This window comes from Xenia sp. Carnegie-2017, unplaced genomic scaffold (assembly GCF_021976095.1).
Source record: "Xenia sp. Carnegie-2017 unplaced genomic scaffold, XeniaSp_v1 HiC_scaffold_6, whole genome shotgun sequence".
NCBI lineage: Eukaryota > Metazoa > Cnidaria > Anthozoa > Malacalcyonacea > Xeniidae > Xenia > Xenia sp. Carnegie-2017.
The window spans coordinates 103,904-119,704 of NW_025813526.1; the positions used below are offsets into that span (position 1 = coordinate 103,904).

Genomic DNA, 15,801 nt, shown 5'->3' on the forward strand with positions numbered 1-15,801 from the left:
CTAGGTACTGAGAGCTCCACATGATTAAATATTGTCAAGTACAGGGTGATAAAGGGTGGAAATGTATGTTAAGTGTGTTATGAAGTGATTTTAATGAGCACGAAGATCTCCACCGTTAGAAGGTTTCGCTCCAGTTTCTTTTTTTTGTTGTTACTTTATCTTTGCTTTTGTTTACGAATGAAAATTAATTGAAAATTATAATGCAGGGGATAGTAACGGGAACTGGCGACCACACGCAGTTTGGTGAAGTTTTCAAACTCATGAAAGCTGAAGAGGTTTCTTTATTGTCATCAGTTACCCTACAAATGTCTTTACGTAACGTTCACAATTCACATGCTATGTTTGTAAATTTTATACACTGTATACATGTTAATTCTATACGCGGAAAGTTTTTAATTGAAATATTTTTACATGACATGTTTCACCTGATTCTTCCCGTTTAACACAACATCTGTTTAGATAAAAAATTTTCACATGCCAGTTTTCAATGTATATTCACTTGTCACAAATTTTGTTTCATGTCATGTTTTTAGTGTTTATCATTGTAGCGTTCATATTGAATGTAAATTTTGCGAACGTCTTTTTAGACTTTATTTTCATCTCTAAAAGTATTTATCTTCACGTTTCAGCCGCCATAAACTCCTCTTCAGAAAACAATGGATTCCTTGGGAAAGCAGTTGTCGTTTTATTCTTTATGTATTATTGGTAAGCGTACCACAGAGAACTTATTATATTTGAAATTATTGTATGATTATTTTGCTTGATATTTGGTACAGGATTTAGCATTGATAATCCTTCTTGGCTGGCTACAAAATCGAAAGTCTCCTTAAAGCTGAAAACGATCTCTCACACTCACAAGAGGTTACGGGAATGATCCCTAAAATTCTCAACAAAACTTTAATATTCTCAAACCCCGGAAAGTTAATGGCTTTTAGGGTTGAACTAATATTATCATGAAGACTACCTTAGATTTCCAATATGTTTCCCACAATTCAAGCTCACCATCCAAAGCAATAGAATTTGGAAGATTATCATTAAACATGGTAGCAAATAAAGTGAACTTATCCTGCCAGCGTGCGGATCCAGACTTGGAATGAGAGAGAAAAGAAATTAATTATGATGGAATTAGATATAAACCATAGTTAACATTAGTAGAAAATTCTTCAAATCTTCTGGCTAACTCCAAATTTATATGATCGACTACAGGAATCGTGATAGATCTCTTATAGTAATCTGAAGTGCAGTCAGCAGGGATGTCGCTGCGATTTATCTGACGATGACAAGTACGAGGTTTACCTTCTTCAACATTGACCTTCGCTGCTAAGTCTAAAGCAATTTTATACCATCTAGTATGATAGTTATCGATGTCATTACGTATTGCACGACCTAAGTTGTTTAAAGAATTATCAAATGCAAACCATCTGCAATATCGTTACTAGAAGATTGGACTAATTGGGTAGGTAACAGGAAGAGTAAGGTCGAAGAAGCATCTTGTTATCACGAGGCAAACAATGAACTCAAAACTAGCTAGAAAGTGAAAGAGAGGGCCTGGTTTGCTGGATGTCTCTACATTTCTGTTATGTTCAAGATTGTAGTACATCTCCCCTAAGTGTGAAAACAATTGGCAAAAATAGCTCCTCAAACGTGTCAAGACTTTGAATGGGTTCCACCCATCTAGTTTTGCAAGCACTTTTCAACCTTTTTTTTAAAGAGTGTGGGCAATATTTGAAGATATCTAATTCTAGTAGAAGCAGCCTTGTATCAGAAGAATTGAAAAAAATTAAGACTTCTCTTACTCTTTCCAAGAGATTTCTAACAGACTGAACAGAGCAAGATGAAGAAATGCTTAAATTAACAATCATCCCACAACTTAGCACTAAATACATTTAAAGAGTACAGTTTAAATTGTATGACAGTCTTAATGGTAAGGCCCAAAGGTCTTGACTTCTGTTTTTGCCAACATAACAATAACATCACTTCAGAAAAGTTCATAAAGTTGAATACCATCCCTCCATTCACCATTTTATTTCACTTAGAAAAGCACAGTTCCCCCTCCGGCTACACAAGAGTCCATCACAGACATAATGAAATTCACACCCTCTAAAGCCCTTCCTTCCTGGTACAACTACAAAAAACTCACCTTTCCATTTCCACAGCGAACCAACGTGCCCATAAACGCAACATTTTTTTTGCTCCGTAAGGCTACTGTTCGCTAAGGCTTCATTGAACATAATGGACAGACGAGCATTCATGACGAGCCCTCAAGTTGGATTCGAAAATTTGGAAACAGTTTCCTCTCCCGAGGAATTATCTTTATGATTGCAATAGTTCTAATACAATCATACAAAATAGCTATTTTGGCTAAATCATTTACCAAACATTAGAACATCACCGGAAGTTAAATTTTTTATTGCTTTGTAGACACTGTTATAACATCCCTCAATATTATAACAGTGCAATCATAGGCACAAGTAAACCATTAAATATTCAAAGTAGACGGCTAGTCTGACTGGCTCGTGATAATCATTTCGCATAGATGTTAAGTTTAAAGATTTTTGCAATACTCTGCCAGAGTATTGCAATTTCTCTTTTCAACCATGATGATTGATTTAATGTAAATTAGATTTTGTTTTAATTTATATGGCACCCAGCTTCCACTGCTAGTTGACATTTACTTTATGAAGTTTTATCTTTATATATATATATACCAAAATTTAAAGGCGTACGAAAGTTGTGGGATGATTGTTATCGTTACTGCGCATGTGCACATGATTTCTTTGATAATTTGCGACTAAATGAGTTAATTGAGACAATTGTAGTGCAAATACGTATAGTTGGTCGTTGTCATGACTATGAACAACTACTCGAGTGGACTGCGCATGCTCAAGGAGACTGCGCATGTGCAGATGATTTCTCAATTAAATTGTTACTAAGCATGCTAGTTACTTCAAAATTGGTGCTAGTAGATGCAGTTGGTCGTTGCCAGACCACGGAATTGGGTATCTGGTGAAGTTGATTGCGCATGCTCAAGCAGACTGCGCATGCGCAGCTGATTTGTGTTGAAACTTGTGACTGAACGAGCTAATTACTCCAAAATCGGTACTAGTACATCCAGTTGGTCGTTACCATGAGCTTGGAGAGTTTGTGGTGTTGACAACACATGCTCTCAGATTCTCAATTAATTTGTGACAGGGCGAGCTCTGAAATTGGTGCTTGTAAATGCGCTGAGCAAGTTTTCAATCATATATTTTTGGAATACTCTTTGTCTTCTTATGCTAGTTTTGACAAATGCATATGAAGCTCATCAACACTTTGTTACGGCACTCGTAATATCCGTGACAACGTTAAAAATGTTTTTTTATTTTTCTCTATAATTTAATGCCTGTATATTGCATGTCATATTTAAGCTTTCCTTTGACTTGACGGAAAATTGTTTTGATTCACTCTTACACCTTCTGCCTTTATAATTATTCGATCTGTATTTCCAAAATAATATTTACAAATGCCCAAACTCTTACGAATACTTATTTACGAATGCTTTAATAACTCTTATCTGTCCATCGTAACTTTGCTATAGTTCTATGCATAAATTATGTTTTTATACTTAATAGATTATTGGTGATCCTACTTCACCTGAAGATGTTCAGCAAGAACGACATATGAAGTTACCTTCGTTAATTAACAATATAGCCCGGGAAAAAGGGTTAGATGGCCAAAATTATAAATGTAATAGTTGTTCCAGACCTATCTCCCAAGTAGGATAGCGTGGAGGGGCCGAAATCTCCTACCGAAACGTTAACATGCGGCGTTCTAGTGCCTTGCGCTTAAGAAGGTATCGGGAAGCATGGACCGAAAACGGGGTTTTTTGCCTTCGAATTTTATCTTTTTGTTTTCTTCTCATAAAACAAACCAAGAAATGTTTCAATTAACTTCTTAATTTTCATCTTTACTTTAGAATCCTTTCGATACGAGAAATCGTCGGGATTTGAGGTACTTTATACGATATATTGAATTTAAGTTTTATAGCGTTAATAACTCTCATCTGTCCATCGTAACTTTGCTATGATTCTATGGATAAATTATGTTTTTGTATATAACAGATTATTGATGATCCTACTTCACCTGAAGGTGTTCAGCAAGAACGACGTATGAAGTTACTGTCGTTAATTAACAATATAGCCCTTGATAAAGGGTTGGATGGTCAAAATTATAAATGTCATGGTTGTTCCAGACCAATTGGAATGAGTATGATCAATGAATTCTCGACTTGTCATTTGCTAATAACTCAAATATATTTTATTTTCAAATTTCTTAGCCTAATAAATGTTATCTTTGTAGAAACGATTATAACAAAGTACATAATCCCTTTTTCCGTGAAGCCCATGGATGCGTTCGTTCATGATGAAAGAGTCATATTGTATAAGGAGGCTCTCGTTCATCACGAGAGAGTTATGAGAAAGTTACGTTGTAAAGGTAATAAATAAAAACGTATAAACATGCTTAGAGTTTTTAAGTTATAGTTCAAAAGGCAGAAGTTGTTTGAACGTTTGAAGTATCCTTGGACGTTCTAGTTTTTATGAGAAGAATTCTTGTAAAGAAAATGATAAATTTTGAAAACCAAAGAATCCGTTTTCGGTCCATGCTTCCCGATAGCCCGAGATAGTTGAGCACTAGAGCGTCGCATGTTAACTAAGGGAACCACATAATCCTTGTTTGTTTTCCATGAAACATATGTATGGTTTGCTCGTAATACGTGAGAAACAGTAAATGGTAGAGTTAAATCAGAAAGATATAAACCGATAAAATTGGTATAAAACATGTTTAAGGTTGTCTTTATTTATAAGTGTCAGAAGAAGACAGGGTCATAAGAAGTTAATTGAAACATTGCTTGGTTTGTTTTATGAGAAGAAAACAAAAGATAAAATTCGAAAGCAAAACCCCGTTTTCGGTCCATGCTTCCCGATACCTTCTTAAGCGCAAGGCACTAGAACGCCGCATGTTAACGTTTCGGTAGGAGATTTCGGCCCTCCACGCTATCCTACTTGGGAGATAGGTCTGGAACAACTATTACATTTATAATTTTGGCCATCTAACCCTTTTTCCCGGGCTATATTGTTAATTAACGAAGGTAACTTCATATGTCGTTCTTGCTGAACATCTTCAGGTGAAGTAGGATCACCAATAATCTATTAAGTATAAAAACATAATTTATCCATAGAACTATAGCAAAGTTACGATGGACAGATAAGGGTTATTAAAGCATTCGTAAATAAGTATTCGTAAGAGTTCGGGCATTTGTAAATATTATTTTGGAAATACAGATCGAATAATTATAAAGGCAGAAGATGTAAGAGTGAATCAAAACAATTTTCCGTTTATTCAAAGGAAAGCTTAAATATGACATGCAATATACAGGCATTAAATTATAGAGAAAAATAAAAAAACATTTTTAACGTGTCACGGATATTACGAGTGCCGTGTTGATGAGCTTCATATGCATTTGTCAAAACTAGCATAAGAAGACAAAGAGTATTCCAAAAATATATGATTGAAAACTTGCTCAGCGCATTTACAAGCACCAATTTCAGAGCTCGCCCTGTCACAAATTAATTGAGAATCTGAGAGCATGTGTTGTCAACACCACAAACTCTCCAAGCTCATGGTAACGACCAACTGGATGTACTAGTACCGATTTTGGAGTAATTAGCTCGCTCAGTCACAAGTTTCAACATAAATCAGCTGCGCATGCGCAGTCTGCTTGAGCATGCGCAATCATCTTCACCAGATACCCAATCCCGTGGTCTGGCAACGACCAACTGCATCTACTAGCACCAATTTTGAATTAAATAATATGCTTAGTAACAATTTAATAGAGAAATCATCTGCGCATGCGCAGTCTGCTTGAGCATGCGCAATCCACTCGAGTAGTTGTTCATAGTCATGACAACGACCAACTATACGTATTTGCACTACAATTGTCTCAATTAAATCATTTAGTCGCAAATTATCAAAGAAATCATGTGCGCATGCGCAGTAACGATAACAATCATCCCCCAACTTTCGTACGCCTTTAAATTTTGGTATATATATATAAAGCTAAAAATTCATATAGTAGATGTCAACTAGCAGTGGAAGCTGGGTGCGATATAGTATGCAGTGGCTTAGGGGCCCACACTTCGGTGGCGACCGCACTCTCCCTGCGTAACCTGAGCAAAGCCTATCGCAGGTGATCTCAGGGTCTCATGGGCGGAAGCTTGCTATTGGCATCTCCCAAGTAGAATAGCGAGGAGGGGCCGAAATCTTCTACCGAAACGTTAACATGCGGCGTTCTAGTGCCTTAAGCTTAAGGAGGTATCCGGAAGCATGGACCGAAGACGGGGTTTTTTTTGCTTTCGAATTTTGTCTTTTTTTTTTCCTCTGATAAAAAAAACCAAGCAATGTTTCAATTAACTTCTCATGACCCTGTCTTTATCTGACACTTATAATTAAAGACAACCTTAAACATGTTTTTACCATTTTTATAGCTTTACATCTTTCTGATTTAACTCTCCCATTTATTGTTTCTCATGTATCACGAGCAAACCATCCATATGCTTCATGGCAAAAAAAAAGGATTATGTGGTTCCCTTAGTTAACATGCGACCCTCTAGTGCTCAACTATCACGGGTATCGGGAGGCACGGACCGAAAACGGGATTTTTTGTTTTAAAAATTTGTCTTTTTCTTTAGAATAATTCTTCTCATAAAAGAAACTAGAACGTCCAAGGATACTTCAAAGGTTCAAACAACTTCCGCCTTTTTGAATTATAATTTAAAAAAACTCTAAGCATGTTTATACGTTTTTCACTTTTTACCTTTTACAATGTAACTTTCTCATAACTCAATCGTGATGAACGCGAGCCTCCTTATACAATATGACTCTTTCATCATGAACGAAAGCATCCATGGGCTTCATGGAAAAAAGGGATTATGTGCTTTGTTATAATAGTTTCTACAAAGATAAGATTTAATAAGCTAAGATATTTGAAAATAAATATATTTGAGTTATTATGGAAATAACAAATCGAGAATTGACTGATCATACTCATTCCAATTGGTCTGGAACAACTATTACATTTATAATTTTGGCCATCTAACCCTTTTTCCCGGGCTATATTGTTAATTAACGAAGGTAACTTCATATGTCGTTCTTGCTGAACATCTTCAGGTGAAGTAGGATCACCAATAATCTATTAAGTATAAAAACATAATTTATCCATAGAACTATAGCAAAGTTACGATGGACAGATAAGAGTTATTAAAGCATTCGTAAATAAGTATTCGTAAGAGTTCGGGCATTTGTAAATGTTATTTTGGAAATACAGATCGAATAATTATAAAGGCAGAAGGTGTAAGAGTGAATCAAAACAATTTTCCGTCAAGTCAAAGGAAAGCTTAAATATGACATGCAATATACAGGCATTAAATTATAGAGAAAAATAAAAAAACATTTTTAACGTTGTCACGGATATTACGAGTGCCGTAACAAAGTGTTGATGAGTTTCATATGCATTTGTCAAAACTAGCATAAGAAGACAAAGAGTATTCCAAAAATATATGATTGAAAACTTGCTCAGCGCATTTACAAGCACCAATTTCAGAGCTCGCTCTGTCACAAATTAATTGAGAGTCTGAGCATGTGTTGTCAACACCACAAACTCTCCAAGCTCATGGTAACGACCAACTGGATGTACTAGTACCGATTTTGGAGTAATTAGCTCGCTCAGTCACAAGTTTCAACATAAATCAGCTGCGCATGCGCAGTCTGCTTGAGCATGCGCAATCATCTTCACCAGATACCCAATCCCGTGGTCTGGCAACGACCAACTGCATCTACTAGCACCAATTTTGAAGTAAATAATATGCTTAGTAACAATTTAATAGAGAAATCATCTGCGCATGCGCAGTCTGCTTGAGCATGCGCAATCCACTCGAGTAGTTGTTCATAGTCATGACAACGACCAACTATACGTATTTGCACTACAATTGTGTCAATTAACTCATTTAGTCACAAATTATCAAAGAAATCATCTTCGCATGCGCAGTAACGATAAAAATCATCCCCCAACTTTCGTACGCCTTTAAATTTTGGTATATATATATAAAGCTAAAAATTCATATAGTAGATGTCAACTAGCAGTGGAAGCTGGGTGCGATATAGTATGCAGTGGCTTAGGGGCCCACACTTCGGTGGCGACCGCACTCTCCCTGCGTAACCTGAGCAAAGCCTATCGCAGGTGATCTCAGGCTCTGATGGGCGGAAGATTGCTATTGGCATCTCCCAAGTAGGATAGCGTGGAGGGGCCGAAATCTTCTACCGAAACGCTAACATGCGGCGTTCTAGTGCCTTGAGCTTAAGGAGGTATCCGGAAGCATGGACCGAAGACGGGGTTTTTTTTGCTTTCGAATTTTGTCTTTTTTTTCTCCTCTGATAAAAAAAACCAAGCAATGTTTCAATTAACTTCTCATGACCCTGTCTTTATCTGACACTTATAATTAAAGACAACCTTAAACATGTTTTTACCATTTTTATAGCTTTACATCTTTCTGATTTAACTCTCCCATTTATTGTTTCTCATGTATCACGAGCAAACCATCCATATGCTTCATGGCAAAAAAAAAGGATTATGTGGTTCCCTTAGTTAACATGCGACGCTCTAGTGCTCAACTATCACGGGTATCGGGAGGCACGGACCGAAAACGGGATTTTTTGTTTTAAAAATTTGTCTTTTTTCTTTAGAATAATTCTTCTCATAAAAGAAACTAGAACGTCCAAGGATACTTCAAAGGTTCAAACAACTTCCGCCTTTTTGAATTATAATTTAAACAAACTCTAAGCATGTTTATACGTTTTTACTTTTACCTTTTACAATGTAACTTTCTCATAACTCAATCGTGATGAACGCGAGCCTCCTTATACAATATGACTCTTTCATCATGAACGAAAGCATCCATGGGCTTCATGGAAAAAAGGGATTATGTGCTTTGTTATAATAGTTTCTACAAAGATAAGATTTAATAAGCTAAGATATTTGAAAATAAATATATTTGAGTTATTATGGAAATAACAAATGGAGAATTGACTGATCATACTCATTCCAATTGGTCTGGAACAACTATTACATTTATAATTTTGGCCATCTAACCCTTTTCCCGGGCTATATTGTTAATTAACGAAGGTAACTTCATATGTCGTTCTTGCTGAACATGACGATAATTGGGTGCGGAATATTTCTTCCCGCTCATTAGACGAAACTGAAACGCGACTACTATCTTACGGACTAAAACATTCCATAACACCTAGACAAATCCCGACTGAGACGATAGTATCAAGTGTCGAGGCTGTCCTAGCGTATCAAAGAGACTTGTCAGAGACAACCAAAGACGAGATCAGAAGCAGGATAGCTTCCACTTTACAATCGTCCTCTATACGTGACAACAACTTGACAAAAGACGAACAACAAGCACTCGAACGACTAAAACACGACAACAACATCGTCATTTTACCAGCAGACAAAGGACGCGTGACAGTGGTCATGGACAGGAATGATTACTTTAACAAAATGGACACCCTTGTTAACGACAGACAAACGTACGAACAACTCAAACGAGACCCAACACCATCACTAGTACGCAAACTTAACAGCAAGGTCTTCTGTATGAGAAAATCTAACATATCTGAACGTATTTACTATCGACTCAGATGTTCAGTACCACGACCACCCAGACTATACGGACTACCAAAACTTCACAAACTACAAATACCCATGCGACCAATTGTATCATTCTGTGGTTCGCCTACTTACGAACTTTCAAAGTAGTTGACTAACATACTGCAACCACTTACAAACAAATCAAAACACAAGCTACAATCCACTGAAACTTTCATTAAAAAACTGCGCACTATACAAATACCGGACAACTATATACTAGTGTCTTTTGATGTGAAATCACTGTTCACCAGTATTCCACTTAATCTGGCACTTACTTGTACAAAAACCTTCATTACAAACACCACGGACGTACTGCCATTACCGACAGAAGACATTATGGAGTTACTGGAGCTCTGCCTCATCTCGACTTACTTCCAATACAAAGGAACACACTACAAACAATTACATGGGAGAGCAATGGGCTCGCCCGTTTCTGTTGTAGTTGCTGAAATTGTAATGCAATCAATAGAGGAACGGGCGCTCATGACTTACAAACATGCACTACCTTTTTGGTTTCGCTACGTAGATGACACAATCACAGCACTACATGCAGACGAGATTGATGACTTCCATACTCACATCAACAAAAAGAACAGCCACATACAATTTACTAAAGATGTCGAAGTAAACGAAACTCTTCCTTTTCTCGACTGTTTGGTAAAACATGACAATCAAAAACTAGGAACAACAGTTTATCGCAAGCCAACACATACTGACCGACTACTAGACCAATCATCTTACAACCCCACATCACACAAAGCCACCACAATCAGAACATTAACATCACGTGCACAAATTATATGTGATTCACCGGACGCTCTACAAAACGAAAACAACTATCTCAAACGTGTTTTTGACAAAAACAACTATAACTCTGACTTTATCAAACGCAACACTTACAAACCCAACGAACCCAACGAAACGAACAACTCAGTGACAACAGCAACGATACCTTACATCAAAGGTACGTCTGAGACTATCTCGCGTATCTTACGACCATACAACATACGTGTCGCACATAAACCAATCACAACGTTACGACAAGTACTAACGAACATAGAGGACAAAGAACAAACCAACGAACGACAAGGTGCAGTTTACAAAATAAACTGCTCCGACTGCCACGCCTCCTATATCGGGGAAACTGGCAGGTACTTAAACATAAGACTTACTCAGCACAAACGAGCTACTAAGAAACAACACAAAACTAATCACATTGCCGAACATCACCGAATCACAAAGCACAACATTGACTGGGACTCGGCAAAATGCATCACTTACAGTACTGACTATAGACAACGGCTTTCATTAGAAAGTTGGTTTCACCAACTTGGAACAAACCCCCATGAACAGATCACAGCAATTACCGGCACCTTAAAAACGCTTATTCACAATACAAACAAACGACACCCACACATTACAACTAAAAACTTCACACCTAAATCACACATCACAACTAAAAATAAAATATTTCACTTCACACTAATCCACAATGACAATACACATTTCCTGTACACACAATACAATGACGTAAGACCAGATAACAAATACGGCTAACCTGACGTTTACTCCTCATTTGACTCTGAAGATGACTACCGCTAAGGTTGTCGAAACGTCAGTTAACAACAACAAAAACAGTCTTTCTCAGGACTTTATTAACCTGGACGATCATCATTTACAAACATTTAAAAATTAAATCAGAAGTCCAAAAGCACACATCAATATTTTTAACTTTTACTTATTTCCTTCTCATAAAAATATCTGGAATAAGTCAAGACTTAAGAAAACTGCTATCATTGGACTCAGCTGACAATTCGTTAACAATTTGACGAAGCGATATTTGTCGTGTTATTCCTTTGATGCATCCACGTTTACATCCCAAAACTCCGCAATGTCTTCCCATTTCCAAAAAAAGGTGGCTAGATTTAGGATGGAAAGGGTACAACGACGTAAAATGCGAACAACCTTGTTTTCGTAATAGAAATTATATTCCTTTTGCCCGATTGAGCCGCCATCTTGGAATATTCAATTAGCTACGGCAGGCAACGTATAAATTGTATACACGTTACCAATCTATGTTTGTTTTATCTATGATTTTATACATGGTGCGTTGTCCAGTGTAATATACATATCAGTGGTTTAAGCTTATAATGAAAGGGTATGATATCATGATAAAATGCTGATTCAATTTACAGTCTGGACAAGAGTTTGCATACAAAGTGCATGATGAGTCTTATGACAGCTTTCATAAAGGCAAGTTTTGTGGATTTCTTGATATTATGCAAGTTTCACTTTCTCAAAATGTGGTTGCTTGGCTTATATGATTATTTGAAAATTATGGACAGTTAACTGGAATCTTTCCCACCTTTTGAAATAAATTAATTGATGGTTTAAACATGATGATACAAGGAGTTTTTATATGTGATGGATAATTGTAGTTTTTTTAGTTACTTGGAGTTGACTGAAGCAGCCAAAAGAATAATTTGGTTGTATTTGTCCTATTTAAAGGTGTTGCCGCTTAATGACAGCTTTGATTTGTGCATGTTAGTTTTGACAGAAACAGCTGAGTTGATATATTATTGTAATAACATTTGATATTGTCCTTATGTCTGCTCATTTAAATAGTGGTATAGCATTGTATTAAAAAATAACATTTTCCTTTTTATTTCCTTCTTGGCTCACAGGCTGAGTCTGTTGAATAAACCTGCATCTTAAGTTCACCTGTCAAGACTTTTTGCACGTTATTTGTGCTTTTTGTCCTTTTACAAGAAAATCCAAAGGATAATGTTATTACTGTAGTGGACTAAATTCCCACATTTTGATGATGCATGATTGTAAATGTGTAGATCAAGCAAGTTATTTTGAAAGGTTTGCAAATGTTTCAAGATTTATAAATGTTTTAATTTTAAATCCATTAAGGATGGGATGATGAAATATTGCTACTGTTCAAAAATTGAATTCTCTTTTAATCTTTACCTGTATATGTATATCAGAATGTTTGTTGTTGTATTTCTATGTTATGGTTTTATTATAAAGTTGAGATCTAAAGCTAAGACAGTAATTTTTATTTTGACTTCTTAGAAACCTTTATAATTTTTGTTTCTAATTTAAAATTTGTAAATTAAACTTCAATAAAGTACTTATGTCTTACTTTATGTATGATTGAAAATCATGATTTTGTATGGCATGGGTCTTTGTATGCAATACCTGACCAAAAAATTTTTGCTAGATATGCCACTGATACTAGTATCAGTAAAAAATAAAGAAATATCATTAGCCGCACCTGAAGCATTGTCTATTGCTTGGTTAGTTGTTAGTAAGCCATGAAGAATTAACTACCCTTTTCTACATCAAAGCATGTATCAATGTCAACTTCTTTTTGCTTATAATGTACTTAAGCTTCACAATTTGACACAACATTATAATTTCATGCCATTTATTGAAAAGCACAATATATCTTTTACCAGAAATTAGTGGTTGTATTCTTAACTACAATGTCAATTTGACATTTTAGGTTTTATAAAAAGTATGTGCATTGTAGGAAGAAATACTAAGTTTTTATGTCATATATCTCCATCTTTTTGTAAATGCTTTATCCATTACAGTAATATGTTTCATGATTCATAAATGCCAATAAAATCATCAATTTGGGCGGCATACGCACCAAAATTACCAAGTTTTCACTTAACATAAAGTTTAGCAAATGATATTTTCATCAGAATTGCATTAAATGTAGCATTAAGATTAATTTAATTATTTAAAATATTTGTTATTACGATTCGACTACATATGTTGTCGACCTGAAGAGTTATAAGGCAATAAAACGAAGGAAATGCGAAAAACTTATTATCAGTATTTCATCACATACAGTAAATTATTAACAATAATTTTGCCAGGTTCCGAAATTACACTTGCTACGCAATATGACGGGTTGTCAGCAATGGCGCAGTTAGTCCTTCGATATTTATGGACGTGGTTTCAATAATGACTGAATGCTTACCGTCCTCTTCTTGAAACTTTTTTTGGCATTTTACTATAAAAGATTTGAGTTTTATGTCAGATTTCTACATTGATTGGAACAACAAATGTGCTACGCATGTACGCCATTAATCTACAAACTTACCGTAAAAATTTGTGGTGAATGTAGTTGAAGAAGCGAAGTAAACTAAGTTTTTTTTAAGGTTGTTTCAGATAAGATAGAGCAACTTGTGCCCAGGCTCTTTATATTACTTGCCATTAACTGTTAATTATTAATTTTCATCATATTTGCATATTACACCAGAGCCCTCTATTTGTAAAGTGTAATTTAAACGAACAAAGTTTCTGTGGCAAAGATGTCTTTTGCAAAGTTCATTTGCTCGTGTAAATAACGACATTTCTGTGACAAAGTCATTTGTTCAAAAGCAGGCATGCCAGTTTTTCAACTAATGACTTTGCCATAGAAAATTAAACTGATCCGTTTGTTAATAATAGGGGAAACTCAATAATTATCTCCCCTTTGTTAAAAATAACGTCCCCCCCCGAAATAATCACATGCTTTGCTTTCCATTAAAAGTTTTGCTCGTCTTTAATTATTATAAAAACATCATAAGCATTGCTTAAATTAAAAAATTGTTGGTGAAAAGTTGTCAATAAAATAAAAATTTTTTATAGGTACATATATCCCCACACTAACGAATTTACACAAAAAAAAAACACATGAAAGACAATTCAGGAGCTTTTTGTAGCTTACAAATAGTTGTTTGAAAGCATAGAATAGACAAAATGTATTAAAAGTGTTCACGAGGCCAAATGCATATAGAATTTTTGCTCGTAATAGGGGAAACTCGATAATTAGCTCCTGTTTGAGAGATACTCGCCCGTTAACGTCAACACTCGGGAAGTACTGGAAAGGTTTTTTGTCAAAGAGCCAGAGCACATGCGTTATTTTTGTTTTAGTAAGACGTTCATGTACAAGCTTTTTTTACTAATAAAAGATTTAATTTCGTTGTTTTATTATCGAGCTTTCTGATGAATAAGTTCTGACAAACAAGAAGAATATTTACTTATTTGTAATATAGTGAATAAAAGCAATAATTAATCTCAAAACTTTCTTCGAATCTGTATTCAAGAAAATAATTTCCTGCATTCTTATAACTTGTTAAAGTTCATAAACTCACTTTTATGTCTCAAATCATTTATAGAAGCCTCATTAGTATGTATTTTAACAAAGATTTGAGTGTGACAATTGACAACTCGTAGTATTTACCCAAATCAGCAACGTCTATAATTGACTTAGCACTAATTAACTAAGAAATTCGTGCATCAATAATTAGGATAAAGTATAAAAAGTATAAACCAAACAAACAATATTTTGTTAATAATATCATTCCTAAAACAGATGATAAAATACCTTGACCACATTGATCACAAAAGATTGCATTTTAAGCCACATTGCCACAGTTGCAACAATACATCTCGATGTCGAAGTAATTGCTTTAGATTTACCGTATGGCGTATGATATTTAATTGTGTTAGAATTAACTATTTTCATCTATTTATACCAACGGTACTTACTGCAAAACATAAGTCGAGCTTTCTTTAACGTCAGTGGCAGTACTCGCTATTTCATCGCGTTTTAAGTTCTCACGCGTTACAACAAGAAAGAAGAATTAACTAAACAAACATGCAGTATACAAAGTAACAGTCATGTTTCGAATCGGGGAATTTAATTACACAATATCAGCCTATTTATATTATGTTTTCAAATTCATTTCTAAATTGCTTTATGTTGTAATGACCTTATGCCAGCGTGTTCATTCCATCGTTAAAAATGTAACGTTTGTCATCATAGGGTTAAGACCAATCTTATTTATTCTTATCGAATATATAATATGGTTTTCACTTTGAATTTGATTCATACCAGCAATTGTCTATTTCTTTTCAAGCAAGCATTCCTTATAGTTTGCATACCGAAGCTTTCGTTTTGTGACCGCTTTGTTTATTCGTTTTGCGTTTTTTTTTTCTCCATTTCCTTGTCGTTTTCTGAATAAAGGATTGAGTACATTTTA

General features: G+C 35.2%; 2 long non-coding RNA genes across 2 annotated transcripts; one reads left to right on the forward strand and one right to left on the reverse strand.

Annotated features, from left to right (window-relative positions):
- Positions 1-1,880: 1,880 nt before the first annotated feature.
- Positions 1,881-12,416, forward strand: LOC124457506. The gene is made up of 2 exons (XR_006952634.1): positions 1,881-2,207; positions 12,315-12,416. It is a non-coding gene; the product is annotated as an uncharacterized LOC124457506 (long non-coding RNA).
- A 754-nt stretch (positions 12,417-13,170) lies between these two features.
- On the reverse strand, positions 13,171-13,928 carry LOC124457507. Its single transcript, XR_006952635.1, has 2 exons — positions 13,875-13,928; positions 13,171-13,784 (listed from the first exon to the last, which is right to left on the reverse strand). It is a non-coding gene; the product is annotated as an uncharacterized LOC124457507 (long non-coding RNA).
- Between the last annotated feature and the right edge of the window lie 1,873 nt (positions 13,929-15,801).